The following is a 19534-nucleotide window of genomic DNA, read 5'->3' on the forward strand; positions in this document are numbered from 1 at the left end:
GCTCAGGGTGATCTTTTGGCAGGAAGAGATTTTTTTTTTTTTGAGTATTTATGGAATTGTAGAAATGCACTATTGCTTTGAACACTGTTTATTTGATTTTAATAAAATCTCTGAGATTCTTTTTACCTACCCCTTGCAATGCTTTGTGTGGTTCTTCCGGTTACATTCTTGACAGTGCTGACTTCAAGAGGATCCCAAAATGGAAGTGGGAGCATGGAGCCGACCTGCACCGTCACACTGTAGTGATCTCAAATTAAATGAGAGCCAGGATTAATAATAATGACTCACTAGACTGTAATGTAAGTGATCTAAACATTGTGGAACTCAAAAGGCCAAGAAAAGAGTTATGACAGGGAGCGTAGCAAAGGGATGTGGTATTTCCATTATCTCAGCCTGCTGACTGGGAAAATAATCCATCCTGTCTGGGATGCCCATCCATCCAAAATGTATGTCCATTATGATACCCTTTAGTTCGGGTAACAAAGTACCACTTTTTCCAGCCAAAATGCCAGTTCATCCCTGCCTTCCATTACATATATATTAACTAGCAAAATACCCGCGCTTCGCAGCGGAGTAGTATGTTAAAGAGGTTATGTAAACAAATATATACATATGTATGCATATCTACATATACACATATCTACATATACATATATAAACATATATATATATATATATATATATATATATATATATATATATATATATATATATATATATATATATATATATATACATATACACATCCACATATATATACATATATATATATATATACACATATCAACATATATATACACATACATATACCCACATACATACACACACAAATATACATACAGTGGGTACGGAAAGTATTCAGACCCCCTTCAATTTTTCACTCTTTGTTATATTGCAGCCATTTGCTAAAATCATTTAAATTAATTTTTTCCCTCATTAATGTACACACAGCACCCCATACTGACAGACAAAAAAAATAATTTTTGAAATTGTTGCAGATTTATTAAAAAAGAAAAACTGAAATATCACATGGTCCTAAGTATTCAGACCCTTTGCTCAGTATTTAGTAGAAGCACCCTTTTGAGCTAATACAGCCATGAGTCTTCTTGGGAAAGATGCAACAAGTTTTTCACACCTGGATTTGGGGATCCTCTGCCATTCCTCCTTGCAGATCTTCTCCAGTTCTGTCAGGTTGGATGGTAAACGTTGGTGGACAGCCATTTTTGGGTCTCTCCAGAGATGCTCAATTGGGTTTAAGTCAGGGCTCTGGCTGGGCCATTCAAGAACAGTCACAGAGTTGTTGTGAAGCCACTCCTTCGTTATTTTAGCTGTGTGCTTAGGGTCATTGTCTTGTTGGAAGGTAAACCTTCGGCCCAGACTGAGGTCCTTAGCACTCTGGAGAAGGTTTTTGTCCAGGATATCCCTGTACTTGGCCGCATTCATCTTTCCCTCGATTGCAATCAGTCGTCCTGTCCCTGCAGCTGAAAAACACCCACACAGCATGATGCTGCCACCGCCATGCTTCACTGTGGGGACTGTGTTGGACAAGTGATGAGCAGTGCCTGGTTGTCTCCACACATACCACTTAGAATTAAGGCCAAAAAGTTCTATCTTGGTCTCATCAGACCAGAGAATCTTATTTCTCACCATCTCAGAGTCCTTCAGGTGTCTTTTAGCAAACTCCATGCGGGCTGTCATGTGTCTTGCACTGAGGATAGGCTTCCGACAGGCCACTCTGCCATAAAGCCCTGACTGGTGGAGGGCTGCAGTGATGGTTGACTTTCTACAACTTTCTCCTATCTCCTGACTGCATCTCTGGAGCTCAGCCAAAGTGATCTTTGGGTTCTTCTTTACCTCTCTCACCAAGGCTCTTCTCCCCCGGTAGCTCAGCTTGGCCGGACGGCCAGCTCTAGGAAGGGTTCTGGTTGTCCCAAACGTCTTCCATTTAAGGATTATGGAGGCCACTGTGCTCTTGGGAACCTTAAGTGCAGCAGAAATTTTTTTGTAACCTTGGCCCGATCTGCACTTTGCCACAATTCTGTCTCTGAGCTCTTCAGGCAGTTCCTTTGACCTCATGATTCTCATTTGCTCTGACATGCATTGTGAGCTGTAAGGTCTTATATAGACATGTGTGTGGCTTTCCTAATCAAGTCCAATCAGTATAATCAAACACAGCTGGACTCAAATGAAGGTGATCTCAAGGATGATCAGAAGAAATGGAAAGCACCGGAGTTAAATATATGAGTGTCACAGCAAAGGGTCTGAATACTTAGGACCATGTGATACTTGTGATATTTCAGTTTTTCTTTTTTAATAAATCTGCAACAATTTATATTTATATTTAATTCAATATGGGGTGCTGTGTGTACATTAATGAGGAAAACAATTAATTTAAATGATTTTAGCAAATGGTTGCAATATAACAAAGAGTGAAAAATTGAAGGGGGTCTGAATACTTTCCGTACCCACTGTATATATATATATACACATACATACATAGTGCGTTGTAACATGGGCTATGATTGTTACATGGGAGGGAGATGACAAATCACAGCTTCCCGCTTTCTAATCAGACCTGTGATTGGTACTTTGACTGATGCCCAGATCCCACAGTATCTCCCCTTAGGAGAGGCGTTAGGCAAGTGTAATTGAATAGCGGTGCTGCAAGTTTAGCTTTACACCCGTTTTTAAGGCTTATTGACTGAAAGGGGCTTTCATGAAAAAACTATTGGCTTTGCTACAGGATACACCCTCCACAAGTTAAGGAAGTAAAAATAAAGGTATATATTTCTGTTTTATTTAAACCTTTTAACTTTGTATGCGGACGGCATGGTGGCGCAGTGAAAGGTGCCAGTTATGAGACCCGGGTTCGCTTCCCTGCGTGGAGTTTGAATGTTCTTCCCGTGTCTGTCTAGGTTTCCTCCAGGTACTCCGGTTTCCTCCCACAGTCCAAAGACATGCAGGTTAGGTGCATTGGCGATTCTAAATTGTCCCTGGTGTGTGGGTGTGTGCGCCCTGCGGTGGGCTGGCACCTTGCCCGGGGTTTGTTTCCTGCCTTGTGCCCTGTGTTGGCAGGGATTGGCTCCTGTATTTAGGATATAGCGGGTTGGATAATGGATGGATGGACATTTGTATGCATAGCCCCATTTGCCCATTTTCGTTTTTTTTCTTTCTTCAGTAATATTTCAGTAAACCCGGAGCTTGTCAGTTCAAATCCTGGTACTGACACCACTGTGTGACCCTGAGGAAGTCACTTCACCTGCCTGTGCTGCAAAAAACAAAAGTAATGTAACACATTGTACCTCAGAATAGGAACTATTCATTTATTTTCAGTTAAGTCATCTGCAGAAAACCTTTATAAATGAGGGTTTCTCCTTTTTAGATAGTGCAAACTGTTTCTTCTTCATTGAGGTTTTCTCTTGGAGAGCTTTTTTCATTTTATTGAAAATTAAAGCAGCAGCTGCCAAAATATGTAGCTTTCTTAATAATTTTTCAACATTGTGTAAAATAACTTTATAAAGTAACATAAAAGGTTTAAATACTGGTTATCCTTTAACACTAAAATATTACTAAAGAGATACAAAAAAAGTAAAATGCATATGTTGTTTTTCTTTAAGGAGATTAAATATTACTGAAGAAAGAAAAAAAAACTAAAACAGCCAAATGGGGCTATGTATACGAACTTAAAAGGTTTAAATAAAACAGAAATATATACTTTTATTTTTACTTCCTTAACTTGTGGAGGGTGTATCCTGTAGCAAAGCCCTAAGTTTTTTCGTGAAAGCCCGTTTCAGTCACTAAGTCTTAAAAACAGGTGTAAAGATATTGACAATAAGCTACGCAAACCCAGGAAGACATGGAATCGTTTAAATCAAGACGCGAGTCGAAAAACACCATCCCATACTATTAGTTAATGATTAACACATTTCTATATGTATTGTAAGCATACAATACAACTGATAATATGTTGCGCTTATTTATCTGGTGTACCGACATTTTTGCTTGTTTAATGGCTGAAATCCAACGTGGTTTGTGTCCTTCGGAATGAAAACAGTTTGCATTTATCTTTTTAATAAAAGGCGAGCTTTTAAGCCTCAGAAATCACCCCGTAAATGCACACGTTTAATTGCACATGTGTTAATACTGGTTAACCTTTTACACTAAAATATTACTAAAGAGATACAAAAAAAGTAAAATGCATATGTTGTTTTTCTTTAAGGAGATTAAATATTACTGAAGAAAGAAAAAAAAAAATAAAACAGCTAAATGGGGCTATGCATACGAACTTAAAAGGTTTAAATAAAACAGAAATACAGTGGTGTGAAAAACTATTTGCCCCCTTCCTGATTTCTTATTCTTTTGCATGTTTGTCACACAAAATGTTTCTGATCATCAAACACATTTAACCATTAGTCAAATATAACACAAGTAAACACAAAATGCAGTTTTTAAATGATGGTGTTTATTATTTAGGGAGAAAAAAAATCCAAACCTACATGGCCCTGTGTGAAAAAGTAATTGCCCCCTTGTTAAAAAATAACCTAACTGTGGTGTATCACACCTGAGTTCAATTTCTGTAGCCACCCCCAGGCCTGACTACTGCCACACCTGTTTCAATCAAGAAATCACTTAAATAGGAGCTGCCTGACACAGAGAAGTAGACCAAAAGCACCTCAAAAGCTAGACATCATGCCAAGATCCAAAGAAATTCAGGAACAAATGAGAACAGAAGTAATTGAGATCTATCAGTCTGGTAAAGGTTATAAAGCCATTTCTAAAGCTTTGGGACTCCAGCGAACCACAGTGAGAGCCGTTATCCACAAATGGCAAAAACATGGAACAGTGGTGAACCTTCCCAGGAGTGGCCGGCCGACCAAAATTACCCTAAGAGCGCAGAGACGACTCATCCGAGAAGTCACAAAAGACCCCAGGACAACGTCTAAAGAACTGCAGGCCTCACTTGCCTCAATTAAGGTCAGTGTTCACGACTCCACCATAAGAAAGAGACTGGGCAAAAACGGCCTGCATGGCAGATTTCCAAGACGCAAACCACTGTTAAGCAAAAAGAACATTAGGGCTCGTCTCAATTTTGCTAAGAAACATCTCAATGATTGCCAAGACTTTTGGGAAAATACCTTGTGGACTGATGAGTCAAAAGTTGAACTTTTTGGAAGGCAAATGTCCCGTTACATCTGGCGTAAAAGGAACACAGCATTTCAGAAAAAGAACATCATACCAACAGTAAAATATGGTGGTGGTAGTGTGATGGTCTGGGGTTGTTTTTGCTGCTTCAGGACCTGGAAGGCTTGCTGTGATAGATGGAACCATGAATTCTACTGTCTACCAAAAAATCCTGAAGGAGAATGTCTGGCCATCTGTTCGTCAACTCAAGCTGAAGCGATCTTGGGTGCTGCAACAGGACAATGACCCAAAACACACCAGCAAATCCACCTCTGAATGGCTGAAGAAAAACAAAATGAAGACTTTGGAGTGGCCTAGTCAAAGTCCTGACCTGAATCCAATTGAGATGCTATGGCATGACCTTAAAAAGGCGGTTCATGCTAGAAAACCCTCAAATAAAGCTGAATTACAACAAATTTGCAAAGATGAGTGGGCCAAAATTCCTCCAGAGCGCTGTAAAAGACTCATTGCAAGTTATCGCAAACGCTTAATTGCAGTTATTGCTGCTAAGGGTGGCCCAACCAGTTATTAGGTTCAGGGGGCAATTACTTTTTCACACAGGGCCATATAGGTTTGGATTTTTTTTCTCCCTAAATAATAAAAACCACCATTTACAAACTGCATTTTGTGTTTACTTGTGTTATATTTGACTAATGGTTAAATGTGTTTGATGATCAGAAACATTTTGTGTGACAAACATGCAAAAGAATAAGAAATCAGGAAGGGGGCAAATAGTTTTTCACACCACTGTATATACCTTTTATTTTTACTTCCTTAACTTGTGGAGGGTGTATCCTGTAGCAAAGCCCTAAGTTTTTTCGTGAAAGCCCGTTTCAGTCAATAAGTCTTAAAAAGAGGTGTAAAGATATTGACAATAAGCTACGCAAACCCACCAAGACATGCAATCGTTTAAATCAAGGCACGAGTCGAAAAATACCATCCCAGAATATTAGTTAACGATTAACACATTTCTATATGTATTGTAAGCATACAATACAACTGATAATATGTTGCGCTTATTTATCTGGTGTACCGACATTTTTGCACGTTTAACGGCTGAAATCTAACGTGGTTTGTGCCCTTCAGAATGAAAACAGTTTGCATTTACCTTTTTAATAAAAGACGAGCTTTTAAGCCTGAGAAATCACCCCGTAAATGCACACGTTTAATTCTTTATCATTTCAAACAACTGAACTATCCAGAACATTTCAGGCATACATCCAGCATTCAAACTATGTATAAAAAGCACAACTGTTAAATGAATTCAACATTTCTTAATTGAAAATGTTCCTTTAATCCTCAACATGTCTCAATGAGGGCGGAGTGGTGGCTCTGAGGCTAGAAATCTGCACTGGCAATCGGAAGGTTGCCGGTTCGAATCCCGTCAATGCCAATAGGGACACTGCTCTGTTGGGCCCTTAAGCAAGGCCCTTAACCTGCAATTGCTGAGCGCTTTGAGTAGTGAGAAAAGCGCTATATAAATGCAAAAAAATTATTAAAAAAAATTATTATTATTATTAATGAGTCGTTCTGGTGGTTTTACTTGACGTTTTGATTTTCTGGTTAATTGTGTTTGCAGTTGAGATGTTCTTTCCTGATTTATACTTGTTTTCTCGTTAATATTTGTTTCGCTGGTGTTAGTGTTCTGATTAGAGGTTATTGGTCCTTTGATGTCTCGACGGTTTCTTCTTAGAACAGCTCCTATTATGCAATTCCGTCACATACTGGTCTATTGTTTCGTTGCTTTTCTGGAAACATGTAAAAAAACTTGTGCCGCTCAAACGTCAAATTGCGCTTTGGGTTGCAATACGTTTCCAATTTTTCAACTATTTTGTTCAATTTCATATTGTCTCCATCTTCTTCAAACTGAAAATTGTTATACACCTCTAGCGCCTCTTCGCCAATTACATGTAGAAGCATAGACGCTTTCATTTTTTCACTTTTCCTATCTGCTTCAAGCGTAGCAAGATAAATCTCGAATCTCTGTTTAAATCTTTTCCAATTTTCAGCTACATTTCCCTTTAACTGGAGATTTGGTGGGGGCTGTAATCCTTCCATATTTTTTTTTCTCTTTTGCTAGAACGTCTTAGCGCTTTCTGACCACGTTTTCGCGTTACTCACAGACACGAGACTCGTTCAAAAGCTGAACCTCTTCTTCACATTCCTCTTCCAATCCGCCACTTCTGACACCATGTGGTGATATTGTTAGGTTCGTAGTTTAATCAATACACAGGATTGAAAGATATAATAACTTTTTAATAGACAGACTTTAGAGAGATTTACTGTACATGTTACTACTCGTTCTTTAGTTCACGCCCATTCTCCTACTTGCATCGGCATTCACAGGCATTACTAATCATTCTGTAAGTACTGTATCCCTTAATAGACCTTACTAATCAACTATCATTACAAAATCCAACGTGGTTTGTGCCCTTTAGAATGAAAACAGTTTGCATTTACTTTTTCAATAAAAGGCGAGCTTTTAAGCCTGAGAAATCACCCCGGAAATGCACACGTTTAATTGCACATGTTGTAATATGTATGCTTACACGGTATTAAACCCACCAAGACATGGAATTGTTTAAATCAAGGCGCTGCGCTACCTTCTTCCAGATCGGCCCCAAGGCGTTTCACGCATTACAGTATATGGACAAAAAAGAGGTTCCAGTTATGACCGTTACGCTTTGAATTTCGAAATGAAACCTGCCTAACTTTTGTAAGTAAGCTGTAAGGAATGAGCCTGCCAAATTTCAGCCTTCCACCTACACGGGAAGTTGGATAATTAGTGAGTGAGTGAGTGAGTGAGTGAGTGAGTGAGTGAGTGAGTGAGTGAGTGAGTGAGTGAGTGAGTGAGTGAGTGAGTGAGTGAGTGAGTGAGTGAGTGAGTGAGTGAGTGAGTGAGTGAGTGAGTGAGTGAGTGAGTGAGGGCTTTGCCTTTCATTAGTATAGATAATACATCTTTCTTTAAGAAGTTAGACTCAATTGTAACTTCATTGATTGGGAATTGCACATGGCCATGCATTAAAAGGATGATTCTATAGAGGTCTAGTGCTGAAGGTGGCACTGTACTACCTAACTTTCAGTTCAGTTATTGGTCAACACACAATAGTCCACAAAATCCTAACTACTTGTTTCAACATGTAAAGGAAATCTTACTTAAAATCTCCTCTGTGCATGTTGCTCTTTGCAGTCAAACTAATTATAAGTATCTTATCAGGAGTCCAAGGGTTCATCATTTGTTAAAGATATGCAGCCAATATAAAACCTATTTTAAGGCAAAGAAGCTCTTATTGATTATCCCTATACAGTATATGATAATCACCTGTTTTAGCTTTCCCATGCCTATAGAGTATTTAGACCATGAAAGTCACTTGGTACTGTATTACACTCTCTCTCCCAGTAACACACTTTTCCCTCCATTTACAAATCAGATGCTTCGTCAGAAGCAACCTACCCAACTACCCTAATCTCTCATATCCTGTATATCTGCTACTGAGGAGATGCTGGCTAGTATGGATGAAGGTGCAAACAATATTTTTAGACATCAACAAAGAGTTTACCCTCTAGTGATGTTAGGGAGCAATGGAAAAGGAGCCTTTCAACTACATTTTAGAAAAGGGATGGAATTCAGTCACTTACAAAATACCCAATAGTTGAATATGCGCTAAGGATACCATCATTTAACTTATAAATGTGAATTGTTCATTCAAAGTATATCCTGTTTTAAATGTAGCCTGATTAAAATGTATGTTCGGGCAATGTCATCAAGCACCTGCATCACTCTGTCAAATGTTCTGAGAATGTTCTACTCACAGACTATTTGTTTCATTTTTTTTTTTTAGCTTTGGATAAAAAATCACTCCTATTGTTTTAACAGCAGTATTTGAAATTATATCAGATAGGATAGAAAATGTGTTACTAAGAATATTGCATGATATCCAATATTACACTACTTGCACAAAGATTCAGCTAAGAAAATCCAAATAACATAAAAGTGAGAAAGTGAAGTTCCTATTATCTCAAATTAGGAATACATTTTCTTTGTGAGGCTCTGTCTGGATTTTTTTTTAGATTTTGGCAAAATTGCATTAACGTACTATAATTGTAAAGCAAGTGCACTGGGTCTATGTTGAGTCTTAAGTAGGAGCTCTTTTGTTACATGGCTAAGTTTGCTGGATTTTCTCCAGAACATGTGGTTGTGTTTCCTATATTTTAGTATTATAATGGTCTTTTGTTCTTTAAATAAAAAAGACAAGTAAGGTGACAATAATGTTCAGTGTTTTTACTTTACTTTGAGTATAACATTTTCTATCTACTTTCACTTTACTATATTTTCAAACCAAAATACCTACTTTTACTACATTTTACTAGTCACATTCATTAATGTAATATTAAACCAGAAAACAAAGGACCATGTGAAAATCAACAATATTTAACTTAATCCATTATATAAAATACAGTCTTTCCCCACTTTAGGAAACTTGCAAATTCAAAGAATCTGGGGTGATTTCCAAATGCAATCCTTCTAAGTACATCTTGCTGTAGCCCTTAGAACTGGACGAAGCTGAATGTTTGGGGTTGAGGTTAGATGTTGGTGTCAAACAATCCCAGTCTCAGTCATTCTTAAAGCTTATGTCCTCACTGCCATGGGGTTGTCCTACAGGATACAGCAAGGTGCATTTGTACTTTACTAAAGTATATTGGTACTTATAACAACTTTTTTAGAATATACAGTTAGGTCCATAAATATTTGCACAGAGACAACTTTTTTCTAATTTTGGTTCTGTACATTATCACAATGAATTTTAAATGAAACAACTCAGATGCAGTTGAAGTGCAGACTTTCAGCTTTAATTCAGTGGGGTGAACAAAACAATTGCATAAAAATGGGAGGCAACTAAAGCATTTTTTTTAACACAATCCCTTCATTTCAGGGGCTCTGTCCTGAATATCCAAATATTTATGGACCTAACTGTATATATAAATGGGGAGATCCTACATTTACTTATACATTTGATATTTAGTGAACCTCATATCAGACTGCTTGAGTACAATGTGAATTTCCCATTGGGATTAATAAAGTATCTATCTATCTATCTATCTATCTATCTATCTATCTATCTATCTATCTATCTATCTATCTATCTATCTATCTATCTATCTATCTATCTATCTATCTATCTATCTATCTATCTATCTATCTATCTATCTATCTATCTATCTATCTATCTATCTACTTTGCTCATAAGCACATTTTACAATTACAATTTACAAGAATGTCTATTGAGTACTTTATACAACATAAATATTTTTAACTTTTTGTACAAAAAAGAATATTTCCAGAAAGCCTTTTTAATATTAAAAACATTACATTAGTAACATCAAACACAAAATAAATAACAAAAATATAGTGTGGCCTGATCAAGTTTTGCATACTGTGCTGTTTATCTTACTTAAATTATTAGTGTTGTTTCGGTTTGGGTTATGAAAATGTAATGTCCATACTTGGATCAAATGTACTGATGCTACTGCTTATTCTATGAATCCAAAGAGAAGTTGTTTAAATCACAACAACTTCAGTCTGTGTTCTGACTCAGTACATCTTTAGAGGATGCAGTCCATCTGAGCCTACATTGTATTGACCTGCACCTTCAGGCCACAGTCATTTGATATCTGGCTCTGATTACTAATTGCAATTTAATATTTAATACAGTTAAGTCCTTAAATTTATTTGATAAGATACAAAGAGTAGATGTTATCCAGACCCTGTACTGCTGGATTTTCTAGTACCTACTAGATGGAAGACAGCTGGTTCAGATAAACCTAGAGCTGTGCAATTTCACACACATGTGAGTAGAAGGCAGCTAAAGGGCCTGAGTAATTTATTGTAATACCACAACAGACCAGGGGGCGGCAAGGTGTATTGACTGTCTTTCTCAGTTACTTGCAGACCATTCCCGGGAAATCCTGCCAGTTTCTGGTGCCCTCGATGATGACACTTCCACTACTGCCCCCAAAGACTACATCACTTCCGGCCCTAAAGATGACGTTACATTCTAACCAGGCCTTTAAAACCGCCATCTTTGCTGCATATGATCAGTTCTGTTTTGGACTCAGTCTTGTGAAGAACTCTCTTAAAAAATGTACTACTTTTGCAGCCATTGTGTTTTTGTTACAGCAGTTAATCTAAAATTAATCAAAACTAACATCCAGAACCTGCAATTGGTGTAGTCTTGCCCATGTTGGGCATTTCGTCTTTTTTAATTCTGTTAATTCTGTTAATGTATGTTTTTTAAAAGTCTGTTAATAATTTCCACAGTATGTGCTCATTTAATGTCCCCTTAAAAACATACTACCATGTGTGTTGTCACGTGACTCTGCCCCATCCAATCTGCAAAAGGGAAGCAACTCTTACCAAAAAAAAATGAGGTGTCTGTCAATTGGACATATTTTGGTTTCAGTGTAGACGACACAAAACAAAAAGAAGTTAAATGTAAACTCTCTGGAAAAAAAAAAGTTTAAGTGACCAAAGGTAATGCCACCAATCTGTTTCAACACTTGGAGTACAATCATGTTACCGATTATGAACAGTGTATGACTCAAAAAAAGAGAGAGACTGACAAGCGTATCAAGACTGACAACCATGTCACTTCAGCAAACACCATAAACAGAAATGAACAGCTACTTGATATCTCTTGTGCTGGATAGTGAGGAAAATCCACTGGAATGGTGGAGAAAGCATCCTGTACACTTTCCCACTCTAATTAAGGTGGCAAAAAGCATCTCTGCATACCAGTCACTAGCTCTGGAGGAAACATTATTACATGCCTCAAATCCTGCCTGAAACCTGAAAAGCTAAACATGCTAGTGTTTCTTACTAAGAACCAAGATTAACTACTAGTGCATAGTGCAGAGTGACAGGACAAGATCGCTGAGAGGAAGATCACATGCAACAGCAGTCATGAGTCAGATTCACATCAAGAACACCATGAGCACATGGGATACACAGCGTGAGGGTCCATTAGAGGTGCCCTGTCTAAGCCCCCATTTTTGCAAATGATGTTATTTAAAATATTTGTTTACAAGAGATGCAAGTTACTATTTTCTACTTTTGACAAGACATAATCTACTCAATATATATAAAATTTTAAGCCTAAAAGTGCAACGATTTTATGTGACTTTTTTGTCACACTTTAAATCGGGCTTATTTTACAACCTACATTTACATTTACATTTACATCATTTAGCAGACGCTCTTATCCAGAGCGACTTACAACAGTGTTTGTTAGTTTTTTTCGCATACCCCCTTGGGGTCAGAGTGCAGGGTCAGCCATTGTACAGCGCCCCCTGGAGCAATTACAGGTTAAGGGCCTTGCTCAAGGGCCCAGCAGAGTAGGATCTCTTTTGGCAGTGACGGGGATTCAAACCGGCAACCTTCGGGATACCAGCGCAGATCCTTAGCCTCAGAGCCATCACTCTGCCCATATATATGTTTGGTATCATTCTTTTCAGAATTTATCGAACTTTAATATGATGTTGTTAGATTTTCAGATTCTTATTCCGTTTTTAAATTATAAACTAAAATATGAAGAAAGTTGTGGTTTTTAATATCAAGAGAGTCGTGGTTTTGCGGCCTACCAGGGCCTACCAGGCCACAACTGGGGGTTGGGCGCCGAAGGTGCCAGGAGGCCTGGCCCCTCTAGTTTGAAATAATGTTTGTTTATAAGAGATTCAAGTTATTTTGTGCTTTGCACATGGCACAATTCAAAATAATTTATTTTGTTTGCAAGAAACATTTTTCTACTTTTTTAGAGAACTTGCTTTTTACATTAAAACTAAAATGTGTCCTTTTCATAAGACATTTCATTTCAAGAGATGTGTGCTTTAATTTCAGTTCTTTAATATATTTAATAAATAACCATAGATACTTCATCACTGTGTGTTTCCTTCAATTACTTTAAAACCATAAAGATAACTCTTTCATTAGAAAATAAAATCCCACTTTCAATAGCTGAGCATATTTACAGTACAAACCTTGTCAGTGAACCATGAGGGCAAAAAACAAACAAACAAACAAAAAAATAATAATAATCTTTCATTAAGCATTATCGAGGTAAAATATTCAATTAATGGTGATATTGATTTGAGGTCATATCAGCCAACCCTAAATAAAACCCCACATTTTTAAAGCCTGCAATCTTAAACACAGGCAGTCCCTGAAACGTCTGCTCTGTTACCAGTACTTAGATAACTGTCAAAGCTGAGAGCTGTTTGAGGGTCTTTATCAGTGGTTCTCAAACTGTGGGGTCCCACCAGGGGGGCACGAAGTAACAAAAAGGGGGGTGCAAAGATGTGAAAAAAAGAAAATATCCATCCATCCATCCATTATCCAACCCGCTATATCCTAACTACAGGGTCACGGGGGTCTGCTGGAGCCAATCCCAGCCAACACAGGGTGCAAGGCAGGAAACAAACCCCGGGCAGGGTGCCAGCCCACCGCAGCAAAGAAAACAAGAATCGAAAATATGAAAAATACATCTATTTAAACCAAAACAAATTAACTTAAACTATATTCTGATACTAGAAAAATAAATATAGAGTTAGATAAATGTCGATAAAAGTTAAGTAGGTATAATAAAATATGCATCTATGATATATCATTAATTTAAGAAGAACAAATTGGTATTAGTGGGCTCCTTTCAAAAAAAACGTTAGGGGGGAGCGATTAACACTGTTATGAAAACTCGGGTCGCAAATACTTAAAGGTTGAGAGATGCTAGTCTATAGTGATTATCAGAGAGGTAACATGTCAATTTTTGTCAGCTGCCAATAGAAATTTGCCAGGCTGATACGGAGGACCACTTTAAAAAACTGCAAAAACACATTACTTTAACATGGATTTCTCATAACTTCATTTTAATTTAGTCCTGATGCTCCGTATATTCAATTAATTAGCATTACTATTCATGGTGGCTCCAAGATCCGTACTAACCCCTACTTTCTTTTCTGTTCTTTTTTCGGCTTTCTGTGGTGGCGATTTGTGCCACCACCACCTAATCAAAGCACTATGATGTCCCTACATTGATGGATTAAAGGCCAGAAGTCCATGTGACCGTCATCATCAAGTCCTTCCATGAAAACCCTGAATACAAAGAGGACTATTCATTTATGTTAGGTAGAATGCCTAGAGGGGGCTGGGTGGTCTCATGGCCTGGAACCCCTGCAGATTTTATTTTTTCTCCAGCCGTCTGGAGTTTTTTTTTGTTTTTTCTGTCCTCTCTGGCCATCGGACCTTACTTTTATTCAATGTTAATAAGTGTTCTCTTATTTTAATTCTTACTTTGTCTTTTTTCTCTTTCTTCATAATGTAAAACACTTTGAGCTACATTATTTGTATGAAAATGTGCTATATAAATAAATGTTGTTGTTGTTGTTGTTGCTTTTTGGACGGCCATACCAGTGAGATAAGTATTTACATTTAACTTACTTGATGCCATAATCATCTTACTGAACGATCAGCAGAAATTTTAATTATTAAAACATCTAAAACATCTGAATTGATTCTGTAGACAATGAGACAGCTGCCATCACCTTTTTTCTTTATCCTGCATTTTGGCAGAAGAACTAAAACAGAAGATACACAGGCAGATGGAGGTTCACATGAAATCTAAAATCACTGGTTATACTCTCCTGTCTGCTCAGCTCATCTATAATGCATGTCAAAAAGTAAGGCCAATGCAAGAAATGTAACAAAAGGCTTCATAGAAGAAGCTCAGACATCTTCCACTGCTCGGTCTATTTAATATCATTGCATGCAGGCAATTAATGTTTTAGAAAATGTATTGCAAAAAACATGAAAGGACAAAGGCCAAGTACAGTACAGTGTCTACTGGACCATCTGTATTGGAAAAAAGAAAAAAAAATAGGTATCTTGTAATGAAATTCCTGCATTAGTTCCAAGAGCTGGCAAATGTTTTTAAAGAAACACTACACTGAAAGAGAAAGGAATTTCCTAAAACCTGGATAACAAGTTCAACCAGTTAGCTCAAAGAGCAGCACATTAAACTTATTGAATTATCACAAGAAAGAGGAAGTTGACGTTATCAGCGGGACCATAGAAACAGACAAAAAATAAACAAAACAGTCAATCTTTTCAGTAAAAAGTTTTATGAACACTGACTGCATGCTGATTAAAGTGACGTTCTGATAATTTCAGGATGTCTGTGCCATCTGTTGAGTTTTGAATTCCAGCAGTGATCATCTCGTGCATTTAACATACAGAACACAGATGAGCCTGGGTGTCTCATACACACTACTTAGTGTTGCAGTCTGCGCCAAGATAAAATGTTAAATCTGAACTCCTGCTTTTTAATTTCCATTATCAAAAATGAAAACAGAGGTAAGGCATCCCTTCCTTAGTCCAGATGACCCCAACTGTGCACTTGTGATGTGGAGAACACCTAAAGTGCTCTTCAAAGTGAAACCTCATGAAGTGTCTACTATTCTCCTCTCCAGCTAGATCCCTTTCTGGGTTTACGCTGAACCATCTTACACTTTTATTACAGCTTTAGGCTTGGATATTCTAACCGTGTGATTCTTGCATGTTATTTCCTGCCATTGCTCTCTCTGGCTTTTGTAGTGCTGTAACGTGTTGGTTCCTGTATTTTTTTCTGCTCTGTTCATTCTGACCTTTTGTATAAGTCTGATTTAAGATGACAAAGTAAAACTGTTTTCTTACTTACCTGCTTTTCTTTGCCTCAATTTTGAGAAGTCAATGGTTCCTCATTGTCAGTTTCTTTGTTTTATAGAAGTCTGCAAAGCCATCCATATTCCAAATCAGAGTTAATAAAAGGTGTGTCCTGGTATGAAAGTGTACAATTCAAGGCACATTACCTGTCCTCACAGGGTTGTGATGTTTTCACTTGGCAGTCAGCCAGGAGGAATACATTTGAGTCTTAAAGAGACAGAAGACACAAGGACCTCAAAAGGCAAGTCAGTAATGCAATAACAGTGAAGTGTAATAAAATAGTTAGACATTTTACTTACCTAGATGTCCAGTGTCAATTTGCTTCACCAACAGGAAAGAAGACATGCAGGTGAAGAGTCACAGGGGAAAACTGATGGTTAAGCACCTTATATGGTTAAAATAAAAAAAAAATCTGTGATGTAGCTCATCTTACAGATTGCACAGAACACATTAAAAGCTATAGAGCTGGCACACAGGTCTAAAAAAAAAGGGGATGAGATGTGAATCATTAGTGTAGAAGTGGAATGTGAACCCCGGTTTAGTGTGCCCCTGACATGTAAGGTAGGTGTGCTGACAAGACAAGAAAAAACAGCTACGTTGCTTTACTGGGTTTATGCTGAGTCTCTACTCTTCTGAGCTTAAGTTCAAAAGCTATAACAGTGAAGTTTGAACTAAATAAGGAAAGGGACTTAAGCGTGTTTTATTATTGAAGTAACAGCAAGGCTTTGACAATTTAAAGAAAATAAAGTTAAAGGTGCTTTTCTTTTAAAGCGTGCTTGCTTAAATACATAGGTTGCTTGGCTTGTTTGCGGCTGACAAGTCACAATATGAGTGAGACAGGGAACTTGTGGTCACTGGTGTGTGTGTAGGATCAGCTCAAAGCTGTATGGGTGTACAGAAGTTTAAGAGGCCGGTGTATATTAACACCTTGGGGTCACAAACGAAACTGACGAGCGACCATCCAGGATGATTAGTGAGCTTCTAAGGTATCTTTGGTCTGCCATGTCCTGTTAGCAACTGGGTGTTACCAATGGTATGAGAGCTTATGTTATGAATGATGATTAAGATCTGAATGTATAAAATGACACAGCATGAACTCCTCTTTGTAACACACTTCCATTCATTGATTTGATGATATGTGTTAAATGAGTGTTACCCCTGCAGGACTTAGAAAATAAAGAAGATTGACTGCCTGTGCTTATTTTCGTCAATGTAAAGGGAGAACATGACACCCAACAGGGGTAACCAGTACAGTTTCTTCCAAATTATCTTACGGAGATTAAATAACATGAAAGAATCAGTTATAATAAGGGCAAAATACAGTTATAAACATTTTAATGTCATATGTCTTTATAACGCAATATTACAATACAAATAAAATAAAAACATACTGAAATATTCTCAAACCTTCTTAATCCAATTCAAGATTTCAGGGGGGCATAGCGTATCTGAGCAGCACTGGGCACAAGCCAGGAAGCAACCTGGACTGGCACATACACACATCCACACACCCAGACTCACACAAAGCCTGTCTGGAGCTGTCATTTACCTAATACAGACCTTGTTGGGCATGCAGTAGAAAAGATAAAAGAAAGGAAAACATGCAAACCAGTCACAGAATTTGAGGGCTACAGCTAGAACTTGGGGCAAAGATGGTGTAAGGCAGCACAAACACCACCACAAAAAATGAAGGGAAAGTGTGAAATATTTACATTTTGCAACATTGTGTTCACACCTCTAAACTGGCCGGCTGTAAGGGTGTGTTTTGGATGCCCTGTTTTAGATTGGTGGCCCTTCAAAGGCTGATTCCTGCTTTCCATTCACTGCTGCCAGGATAACCACCATCTCCATGTGGTTTTGAACTGGGTAAATGACTTAGAACAGGGGTTCTCAAATTCGGTCCTGGGGACCCCCTGTGGCTGAAGGTTTTTGTTCCCACCAGCTTCTGTTTTTAATTGGACTCCTGGGCTAATTGAGTGAACTGATATTTCCCAGATTGTGTTTTGGGAACAATATAGAAATTCAAAAACTAAGTTTAGTTAAAAAATGTATTAAAATGTACTAAGCAGTTATATGGGAATAATGTATTCACTTTTTTCTTTTCAAACAATATTTTCATCTTGATTTTCATTCTACTTTTCAAGGTGTTCTAATTGTTTAATCCATTCTTTACTAATTAAGGGGGGGGGGGGGGGGGGGTCTGATACTAAAAATAGTTGCAGCCTTTCACAATTCAGTGCTGTTTGCCTGGGTGTCTGCTCTGCTCATTTCTAATTATCATTATTAAGGTACAATGAAGTGAACAAATTGCAATGAGAAAGGGCAAAATAGAATGAAATCAATAAAAGAGAGTTAAGCGTTTAAATCTATAGCAAAAGCAGAAATGTTTCTAAATATCTTACAAATTTAAAACTCATGCTGCTGTGCTTTTCTGAATGTAGAATAAGAGAAAAGGAAAAAATATGAACCAATTAAATGAGCTCAGTGATATCAGTTGTTGTCACTGATTATGAATTTGGTTGAAACAAAAACCTAAAGCCACAGTGGGCCTCCAGGATTGTGTTTGAGAACTCCTGGCCTAGAAAATATTCAAAGTGTCCATTAACCCTTTGATCCTTTCTAGTTGAGAGATTGAGTCCTGACCTGAATTCATACTGACCACTGTATCCACTCCACAATGGGTGCACTGGCAGCAGAGCTGATATGAGTTGCTTGTATTGACCAACATCATGTATGGCAGATAGTAACACTTTGGTGACACACCAAAATAAATTGGATATTTCGTTGTTAAGTGAGTTTGGACTGGTGACTTCAGATAGGTGGAATGGCCTGCTTTAACAATAATTAACAATAATGTTTATTAATGTTAATTGAAATAATGTTATAACAATAATTTTTGTTAAAATTAATCTTATGTACTTATACAATGGATTCTGAATTGATACAGTACACACACAAAAACACTACAAGATGTTCCAAATGAATTAGAACCATTAGCATATCAACAAAAAATATTTATAATTTGTACACTCCAATAACATGTATGTAGGAACCAATACAGTGGAACCTCGGTTCACGAACGTCTCGGAACACGTACAAATCGGGTTACGACCAAAAAGTTCGTCAAACTTTTGCATCTGTTCACGACCACACAGTCGGCATATGAACAAACCAGTTTCCCTTTCGGTTTGTGCGGACCGATGATTTCCGCACGTGTTCAGTCTCTCCCTGTACTGTACATTGTTCTCGGTGCATCACACAGAGGGACTCTCCCTCAAAACTGTAACCTCCTCTCAACCCAGCTTCCTCCTGTGGAATAGCGGGTCCACAGCTCCCGTCAAAAAGGCCAGTTTTAATAAATAACTAAATAAATAAAATAGGTGCAGGCTCGTGTGCAGCTGAGAGAGAGAGAGAGGGAGCCTGCGCGTGCAGCTGAGAGAGAGAAAGAGCGAGAGCGAGCATAAGCTCGCATGCTGCTGAGAGAGAGAGAGAGAGCGCGTGCAGCTGAGAGCGAGCGAGCCTGCGCATGCAGCTGAGCAGGGAGCCTGGGTGTTTGTCTCAATGTTATTCAATGTTTTTACATTAGTTTACTATTACACTGTGCAT

General features: G+C 37.9%; 1 protein-coding gene across 1 annotated transcript in view; it reads right to left on the reverse strand.

Moving 5' to 3' along the window:
* The window catches only part of LOC114642653 (NACHT, LRR and PYD domains-containing protein 3-like), a 148468-nt gene extending 132422 nt beyond the window's left edge, over positions 1–16046 (reverse strand). Inside the window, exon 1 of the mRNA XM_051924930.1 lies at positions 15924–16046. The gene's annotated coding sequence lies outside the window, so the exon portion shown is untranslated. The remainder of the gene's footprint in view (positions 1–15923) is intronic.
* Positions 16047–19534: the final 3488 nt, after the last annotated feature.

This window comes from Erpetoichthys calabaricus, chromosome 1 (genome assembly GCF_900747795.2).
Source record: "Erpetoichthys calabaricus chromosome 1, fErpCal1.3, whole genome shotgun sequence".
NCBI lineage: Eukaryota > Metazoa > Chordata > Cladistia > Polypteriformes > Polypteridae > Erpetoichthys > Erpetoichthys calabaricus.